The 9,633-nt window shown below is 37.0% G+C and overlaps 1 pseudogene; it reads right to left on the bottom strand.

The window, feature by feature from the left end:
• Positions 1-6,280: 6,280 nt before the first annotated feature.
• Positions 6,281-6,391, bottom strand: LOC137211533 (U6atac minor spliceosomal RNA; annotated as a pseudogene).
• Positions 6,392-9,633: the final 3,242 nt, after the last annotated feature.

Genomic DNA, 9,633 nt, shown 5'->3' with positions numbered 1-9,633 from the left:
ATATTTTCACTATAACATGCTAAGAAACAGAAATAAAGATAGAAATATTTGTAGACAGGTTTTAGGGAAGAATCCTCACAAAAAGTCATGGGGCGTGGGGAGCAGGTTGGTAAACCATCCAGCTATCCAGAACGAGCTGCGTCCCTGGGTTCTGCATAACCGAGGTCTTACACAAGGTGTCTTGCTGGACACCAGTACCTTCTGGTAAAGGCTGGATGCTGCGGTCCAGAGCAGCCGAATATTACTGGTTAGAGCTTCCTACCTGACGGAGAGTCAAACCCCAACTCCATCTCAAGGCCCATGTTTGGGCCCTGCCTCTTTTCCATCCTTAGCTTCTCCGGAAGGTTCAGGGGAGGAATTTTAGCATCAGAAGGTGGCTGAGTGGAGACCCTGAATGTGAGAAAGACACTAAAGGAAACATAATTAATAATTCAGAAAACAACCTGTTAGCTGATTTCTTAGAAAATGTATTCTTTGGGAATAAAGTTCTCATTTTATAATTAAAGTCTGAAAGATAGGAGAACTTTTCAGAGCTATAGATAAATGCTAGAAGCTTTGATCCATTAATTATTCTGTCCTCCCTGTTTTCAGCTTCTGCTCAGCTGGGCTTTGTTACTCAACATACACATATATTCAGTCCCTCCATCTTAGGGAGGAAACCTTCCTCACTACTTTCTGAAGTCTGGTTTGCAGACGTTGGCATTCTTCTGTCTGCACTATGCACTTTTCCTGGACAGTCTCACCCACACCAAGGACTTCAGCTCTGACTCTGATGACGCAGATATCTGTGTTTAGACCTCTCTCCCCAACTGGAGACTGGGTGTGGATGGTCAGTTCCTCAGGAACATCTTTTGTGAATACTCCATCTTTAATTTGTTTCATTTTATTTCTAGTGAAGTATAGTTGATTTACAATGTTGTGTTAGTTTCAGGTGTACAGCACAGTGACTCAGTTATATACACACACACACACACACACACACACACACACACACACACAGAGTATATGTGTGTGTGTATTCTTTTTCAGATTCTTTTCCTTATAGGTTATTACAAAATACTGAGTATATTTTCCTGTGCTATACAGTAGGTCCTTGTTAGTTACGTATTTTATATCTTGTAGTGTGTATATGCTCATCCCAGTCTCTTAATTGATCGCCCCCTTTCCCCTTTGATAACCATAAGTTTGTTTTCTATGTCTGTGAGTCTTTCTATTTTGTCAATAAGTTCTTCTGTAGCCTTTTTTTTTAGATTCCATGTATAAGCGATAGCATACGATATTTGTCTTTGTCTGTCTGATTTCACTTAGAATGAGAATGTCTAGGCCCATCCATGTTGCTGCAAATGGCATTATTTCATTCTTTCATTTAATCCAAATCAAACTGGATTTGTCATCCTCCCCACTTTCAAACTCTGCTCTACCTGTGGTTGATAATTGCCATCTTCTTCTTTACAGTAGTCCAAGCAAGAAATGAAGGAATTATGATGTCTCTCCTTTACTTCTGACATCTGTTGGGTCCTCAGCATCGCTCAAACTTGTCCCCACCTCTCTTCCCTTCTCTCTTTCCCGCTTGGACTTTTGCAAGAATGATGCTAGCTGGTTCTTCCAAGTCTAGTCACTCCCCTCACGTTTCTCTCTCCACTGCCCACTTCTCTAGTCCCATTTCTTGTTCTACCTGCACAAACACCAGCCATAACTTAACCAAACTACTTACCTCTCAATGACTAGTTTACACTCTCATCTTCCTGACAGGCACGTAGTGCCTGAAATACTCTTTATTTCTAATTAATTAATCAATCCATCCATCAGTTAATTAACTCATCCACCGCTTAAATTTGTGTTGTTTTACGTTTTCATTCCTTTTTTTGTTGCACCACGTGTCTTGTGGGGTCTTCATTCCCCAACCAGGGATCGAGCCCGTGCCCTCGGCAATGAAAGCGCAGTGTTAACCACTGGACCGCTGGAGAATTCCCTTCATTCCTTTATTTTTCAGTGCCCAGGCACTGTTCTAAGGCACTAATGAGTGGGGTCCATGAAAACCTTCACTTTTCCTTTAAAATTGAAGTCAGAATAGGATTCTCCGTGACACCTCCCTGCCCTTCATCTGACTTAGGCTGAGTTGGGTGTTCCTGGTCTGTGCTCTCACATCACTGCTACGAATTGTCATCACACTACTCTGTGCAGTTCGTTATTGGTGATTTGCTTATATTATTGGAGAAATCCTGGGACTTGAGATTCCAGTGTCTGTCCCAGCCAGACACAAGGCTATGGCTCAATATTAAACTCTGAATTTGTGAGGACAGGAATGAATGAAGAGGTGTTTGGACAATCTTTTTGCCCCCTTTCTTAGTGGCTCAAAAACTACAACGTTTTTAACGACCCATTTATATAGGTTTCCAGATAGCCAGGTATAAAAGCACTGCTCTTTGACCAAGGGATCAGGTGGGCAGATTAGATGCTGTGTTAAAAGTTCCTCTCAATTCCCTCTGGTTATTACCATGGACATGGAGGGTGACCCAAGGTGATGAGGCTGGCGAAAGATCTAGTGTAATCTTAGGCTGCATTAATAGAAGAATGGTATCCTTTTCATAGAAGATAATAAGCTCCCTGCACTCAGCACAACTAAACCCACACCAGGAAAACTGATTAATTCTAGGTGCCTTACTGAAGCAGGAGAGCATCTCTCTAACATCTCTGCCAGAGGTCAGTGGGTCATGAACCCGATCTTACATAAGCAGCGGTCAAGGGTGCTGTGGATGTTCAGTGGGAAAAAGGAGACATCAGCACAGAGACAAGCCTTATTGTGTTTGAGGTCTGTTATGTAGAGGAGGAATTAACACTTATTCCCCTGGGCTTTCAGACCTGGGTTTTGGGAGCAGAAGTTACCCACAGAGTAGATTTCAGATAATTCAAAGAAAGAATATTTTAACAATTGGAACGAGCTCCCTTCTGTAGTACTAAGTTTCTCAGTGCTAGCGATGTGCAAGAATGACTACTATATGGCAGCTAACTGATCTTTTCAACAGCTTTCAGATCTAAGATTCTACTCTTGCAAGATGGTGACCTTATTTTCCTCATCTCTAAAGAGGATTCAAGAAGAAATGGAATTTAATACATTAGAGCAATTCAGGTACCAAGGAAAAAGGAATTCCTGAAAGACAATGCTATTTCATGAGCAGGACCATCAGAAGTTTTAGGAAATCTCAGTTGCACATTAACTTGAAAAATAGTTTGCGTAGTAATTTATGAAAGTGATTTAGCTACTTGTGTTCAAAATCAAAAGGAAGTAAATAGACAGGTTCTTATTACCTCTGACTCATGGTTTAATTTGACCTATAGAATGTCTTTCCCGACAGCAAGGCATTTCTGAGCATGGGCATATTTTCAATAAGAAAAACTAAAACAATAAACAAAAATCAGAAAGGGCAGTGGTAAGATTAGTGGTTTATCCATTCATCAGGGTATTGCTAATTAACTAAGTTGAGAAACTTGACTAACATCTCACAGAATCCAAAACTACTCCTTTGTTTTTGAAAAATTATTCTTGTTCTGAAAAATCCAGGCAGTTTTTCATTTTTTATCTCCAAACATTTAAGTATTTTTAAATGTCTGGAGGTTTTTAACTAATTTTTATCCCTGTTTATGCAGAGAGTTTTATTTTAACAAATCAACAAATATATATTTTATTTTAGTCTTGAGGTATGAAGTTTTAACTGCTGTTATTTTTATAGTTTATACTGTCTTTGCTTACTGCAGGCATGTAAGTTCCATTATCATTAATAAGGGCTATACAATGAAAGCATATACTCATTAGTGTCTAATGTACTTCTCAAGGTGTTCTAAGGTGCAGGAGTTTAATGAGTACCTAATGAGAATTCTAGTATCACTGATTAAGAATATCTATCATATTTGTGATATGGATCTCACAGTCTACCACTGGAAAGCTAGTAAAAAAAAATTAAGTCCCAAATAGCTTCTTTTATTAATCACATATGTGAAAGGCACTTTGTGTTGACAAAGTTATAACTTTAATTTAGTCCATTAATACTTGAAATCTGCTAATCGCATAAGTAATTCATCACAGTTTAAATTTTCATGCAGTTTATGACACCTTTTTTGATAAATATACAACACTGGAAAAAGCTAGGGTCATATTTTAAAATAGAACTTCACATCTTAAAGAACTGCCCCCTTAAAATTGAGTTGAATTTTTTATTATTGCTTTGAATAATAATCTAAAATGGAGGAATCAATAATCTGTGAATATGGTGTGAGTGAGATGAATCTAGATAGTTCAGACCAACCTTATCATCTCTCTATTAACATAGGTTCTTAAGGAAGAAAAAAACATTTCTAATTGTGGAAGATGTTCTGAAAATCCCAGTGGTTGGTGTGATTTGAACCTTTTAGTCTACAGTTGACCCTTGAACAATGCGGGGGATTCAACTCTGTGAGCAGTTGAAAATCTGAGTATAACTTAGTGTTAGTCCATTGTACAGGTGGCCCCTCCATGTCCATGGTACCACATCCGTGGATTCAACCAACCATAGGTTGTGTAGTGCTGCAGTATTTACTATTGAAAAAGAATCCACATGTCAGTGGACCTACGCAATTCAAACCTGTGTTGTTCAAGGGTCAACAGTATTTTATTTGCTAGGTATAAAAAAGTCAGTCTAAAAAATATAAGGAGGAATTATTTAAACAGGATTCTCAGCAACTTTATACATTTTCAGTTAAAGTTTTTGACATTTCCATTGGTTTTGTCCTACAAGCAATGCTTCCCATGGTAACTGCTTTTTTTTTTTTTAAAGCACTTACTGAAAAGTTTCTTTCCCATGGATTGATAGGTTAACGAGAGTCCGCCGACATTTATGAAAGGGTGGTTATAATGATCACATGAGATAATATACATCAGTGTGCTTTATAGCCATAGAAGGCTTAATAAGTTTGTAATTTGTTTTTGTTGGATATCAGTGAGAATGGTCTGTAAAGTCAATAGCTTCTGAATGGGAATTTAATAGGTGTAATAGACGTGTGAAATGATCAGCCTCCAAGAAACGGGGTTCCAGTGCTTGCTCTGTCTCCCTCTGTCCCTGCTTCTCTCCTTAAGTCCCTCCCTCCTTTCCTCTCTCTCTCTCTCTCTCTCTCTCTCTCTCTCTCTCTCTCTCTCTCTCTCTCTCTCTTGCTCTCTCGCTCTCTCGCTCACACACACACACACACACACACACACACACACACACACACTCTTCAACTGATTGCATTTTATGCATACTTCCTGTAAGTAGACCTAAATCCCACATAGATTGAATTCCTTGGTTAGAAAAATATATATACCGTCACTCAGATTGACCCCTGGTAGATTTCTTAACCCATGAAGATAAAAAGAAGCACGTGGGACCATATGACATGTGCCCTAGGAGGTGGAATCTGGAAAATCAAAGTAAAAATGAGTGAAGATCATGGTAAGAACTGATTAGCTCTGACATATCCTTTCTCAAGCCAAAAAAGAAGAACAAATCGAGGAGGGGAGAGGTTTTTGGTACAGCATTTGAAGTAGGAAAAGGGAAACCCAGAGTAACCGATGGGACATCTGAATATGAAACAAATTATTAAAAGATCTTGTACAGGTGTCATGATTTTATTTCTGAATACTTCTTGAGTATCATACAAATGAGTGAGCATTAGAATGAATCATGGAATCCCACTGATAATCACCTAATTTCTCTTTGGCAAGTATATTTTATTATTTATTTATTTGTTTTTGGTCACGCTGCGAGGTTTGCAGGATCTTAGTTCTCCGACCAGGGATTGAACCTGCACCCTCGGCAGTGAAAGCTCGGAGTCCTAATCACGGGACTGCCAGGGAATTCCCTGGCAAATATATTTTACCTCCTTTACAAAAATGAGAGACTTTTGGTACACCCAGTATGGTAGTAAAGCCTTAGGTTACTTTGATCTTATTTTTCCTTCTCTTGTCCATCTGAAAGAGGATACACTAAGTAGCAAGTAGTTTAAAGAAAAGAGAGGAAGGGAAACAAGATGCCTAAGTGAACAATACACTAGATCATTACTGCCTGTAATAAATTTGATATGAATTTCAAAACATGCAGGATTCAGTACATCTCTCAGGTTGGTGTGTACCTAAAAGATTTCTATCAAGATCACTTATTTAAAAATATTTAATAATTTTGGGGGGTTATAATTTACTTATCAAAAGCATTCAAAGCATAAAGGGATGGCTCAATAAATGTCCACAAAGCTTACCCATCACCTAAATAAGGAAATAGAGACCCTGATGAGAACACACAGGTGGTGATGCCTTAAGTAAAGTCACAGGACCTCCTTCACCATGACAAGTGAAATATCAATCTTCTCTCCATTCAAATAACACTGTGATTCCTTTTAAGATCAAAGAATAATCAGATTTATTGAAGAAGCTGATCCAGATAAGCCCATAGCTGAAGAAATGCAAGAGTTAACTGTGAAACTCTCCCAGTCGGTGACTTTTATAGCTGATAATATTTTTTGTCCGTCTGCTTGCTCTATATCTTTAATAGTTCTGAGCGTTTGGCATTTTGCCCTCAAAATGTTATGGAAATCATATCCAAATTTTTTGAAAGCAAATCTGTTAGGATCAGCATTTTTCTGAGAAAGTTTCGAAGAAATGACTCAGTCACAATTTAAGAAGTTAATGCATTTGCTGGCGAGTGAGGACTTTAAAAACATTAATTTGTACACCAGGTGCAGTGGGATCTCTTCTGTGAAATAAGAGGCATGGGTCAAAATCTCAACCTCTGTGACTTGGGGGATATTCCCACGTGAACAAAACTGTACTGTCCAAGCTGTTCAGAGAATCGTAAAGTGAAAGGGGTAAGATGAAGAACTCAGCTTTTTCAGGAATTTTGGTTTCCTGTTAAACTCAGTGAAATGAGAAAATCATGGCATTCATGGTGGATGAGTGGCACAGAGAGGGCTAAAGAAAATCATTAATTATAGCCTTTTCTTAATTCTTTGCCGTTATATGCCCCTATTCTACAGCAATGCCTTTGTAATATCCTGTTTACTTTAATGCAGGAAAATATTTTATTTCATAAGCCACTGCCAGAATTACACATTTTCTATTTAACGACACAACAATCAAAAGTGAACAACATAAGAATATATTTATATATATACACCTAAAACTAAAACAACATCGTAAATTAACTATACTTCAATTAAAAATATAAAGTGAAAAACATGATCAATTGACTTTTTGCATTTAACTTCTTTTCTTCTCTTGCTTATTGATGAAAAAAAAAACCCCAATCATTGAACTGGGTAATCCTTAAGGAAATTTGTAAATGCCCAACATTATCTAATGTACCTTGTTCATGTATTTAGATAACTTCTAAAGTTTTGCAGCTGCATAAACACATACAATGTAATAAAACAGAACATAAATAGAAACATACTAAGAGTAGAACAGAAGTAGACGAATAAAGGTGGTTCCCAGAAATGCATGCAGTGGAGTTTGTTTAATAAACTAATAAGGTTGGGCTAAATGCTCTGAGTTTCCTTTAAAAAAATTAAACAAGAAAATCCGCTTAGTTACTTTTGTCTTATATTTTCTTTTAACAGTTTTATAGCTTTAGGTCTTATATTTAACTATTAGATCCATTCTGAGTTAATGTTTTTATGTGGTGTTAGATAAGGGTCCAGCTTCATTCTTTTGCATGTTGATATCCAGGTTTCCCAGCACCGTTTATTGAAAATACTGTCCTTTCCCCATTGAATGATCTTGGCACCCTTGTCAAAAATCACTTGACCAGATATGTGAGGGTTTATTCCTGGGCTCTCTATTCTATTCCACTTTTTTATACGTCTGTCTTTATGCCAGTAATGCACTGCTTTGATGACTGTAGCTTTATAGTAACTTTTGAAATCAAGAAGTATGAGCCCTCCAGCTTTGTTCTTTTTCAAGATTGTTTTGGCTATTCAGGGTCCCTTGAAATTCCATATGAATTTTAAGATAGATGTGTCTATTTCTGCAAAAATCACTGAAATTTTGATAGGGTTTATATTGAATCTGTAGATTGCTTAGTGTAGTATTGATATCTTAATATTGAATCTTCCAGTACATGAACATGGGATGTGCTTCTATTTATGTCTTCATTGATTTTTTAAAGCACTGTTTTGTAGTATTCATTGCACAAGTCTTTCACTTCCTTGGTTAAGTTCATTCCTAAGTATTTTCTTATTTTTGATGCTCTAGTAAACTGAATTGTTTTTACGATTTCCTTTTCATATTTTTCATTGTTAGTGTTCAGACGCTAACTGCTGCTACTAACTAATGCTGCTACCTTGCTGAACTAGTTCTAACAGGTTTTTTTTGTGGAATCTTCAGGGTTTTCCCCATATAAAATCACATCATCTGCATATGGAGATAATTTTATTTTTTCCTTTCCAATTTGGATGCCTTTAATTGCTTCCCCCTGGAAGTTTCAAGCCTTCAGAGTTCTAAAATAGTTAGAGTAGATAGATTCTGCTGGTGCAATTGTTGTCTAGGTGGGGAGACAGATTCCAGGTGGTTCCTACTCTGCTATTTTCCAGAATCCTCCTCAATGTACAGCTTTTATATCTTCAATTGTGTAAAAATTGTGATTATCCTTATAGGTTGACTTATTCAGGCTTTTGTGAATATTTTTGGAAGATGTAGTTGCTTTAGTATCAGCAGCTGTGTCAGCTGTGGACTTTTTTCCAACAATGTATCTGAAATCAAAAATCTAATCAACGTATTGTTGGAAGGCATAGCTGCAGTATGCCAGATATTTCCTATCTGGAAATGCCTAGGTGGGGAAGGGATTGCATAGATGTTACAGTTTTAGTCTTTAATCTTGTAAATGTTAAAAATCTGGTTAAATAAGTTCTAAGTATTGAGAAATGTAACAATAAAATATTAAAAATAATACTTAAATACAAAGACTAGAAGAACTATCAAAGAGCAGTATAAAATAAATTGACAAATGACTAATACAGGCCATAACTGCTAGAAGATTTCAAAGAAGGGAGACAGCACTTTTATGTAGCTGATTGAGAAAGGCTTTATGAAGGTTGCAGAATTTTTAAACTCCGATTCCCAAATGACTGCTCAGATTTTTTTTTTTCATTTGTATAAATTCAACAGAAAAATCCATGAGGAATCCCAGACCTCACAAAATGATATTCAGGATACTGGGCTATGCACTCCAATGACCTTTTAGGAGATTTCTAATAAATGAAACTAGGATGCATTGATTTTGTGTGTGTGTGTGTGCCTTGGAATTTGCAAATAACTGTTTTGAGGTTATAGACACAGCAGAGAAAACCATAATATTTAGCAGTCGCAGACATGAACAACTCCAAAACATACCCCTTGGGAAGTAGTGAAATGGAATTTTCCTCAATGAATAGCTGAGAAAGTTGAAGAATAGAAAGAGAAATCAATTTTCCATATATGCTTATGAAGTCTCAAGAATTCAGTTTGAAATTTAGTTATTTTCTTTTTTTTTTAAATTTAATTTATTTTTTTATTTTTGGCTGTGTTGGGTCTTCGTTTCTGTGCGAGGGCTTTCTCTAGTTGCGGCAAGCGGGGGCCACTCTTCATCGCGGTGC

The sequence above is a fragment of the Pseudorca crassidens genome, chromosome 18, assembly GCF_039906515.1.
Source record: "Pseudorca crassidens isolate mPseCra1 chromosome 18, mPseCra1.hap1, whole genome shotgun sequence".
Lineage (NCBI taxonomy): Eukaryota > Metazoa > Chordata > Mammalia > Artiodactyla > Delphinidae > Pseudorca > Pseudorca crassidens.
This window is presented reverse-complemented; position numbering and strand designations above follow the sequence as displayed.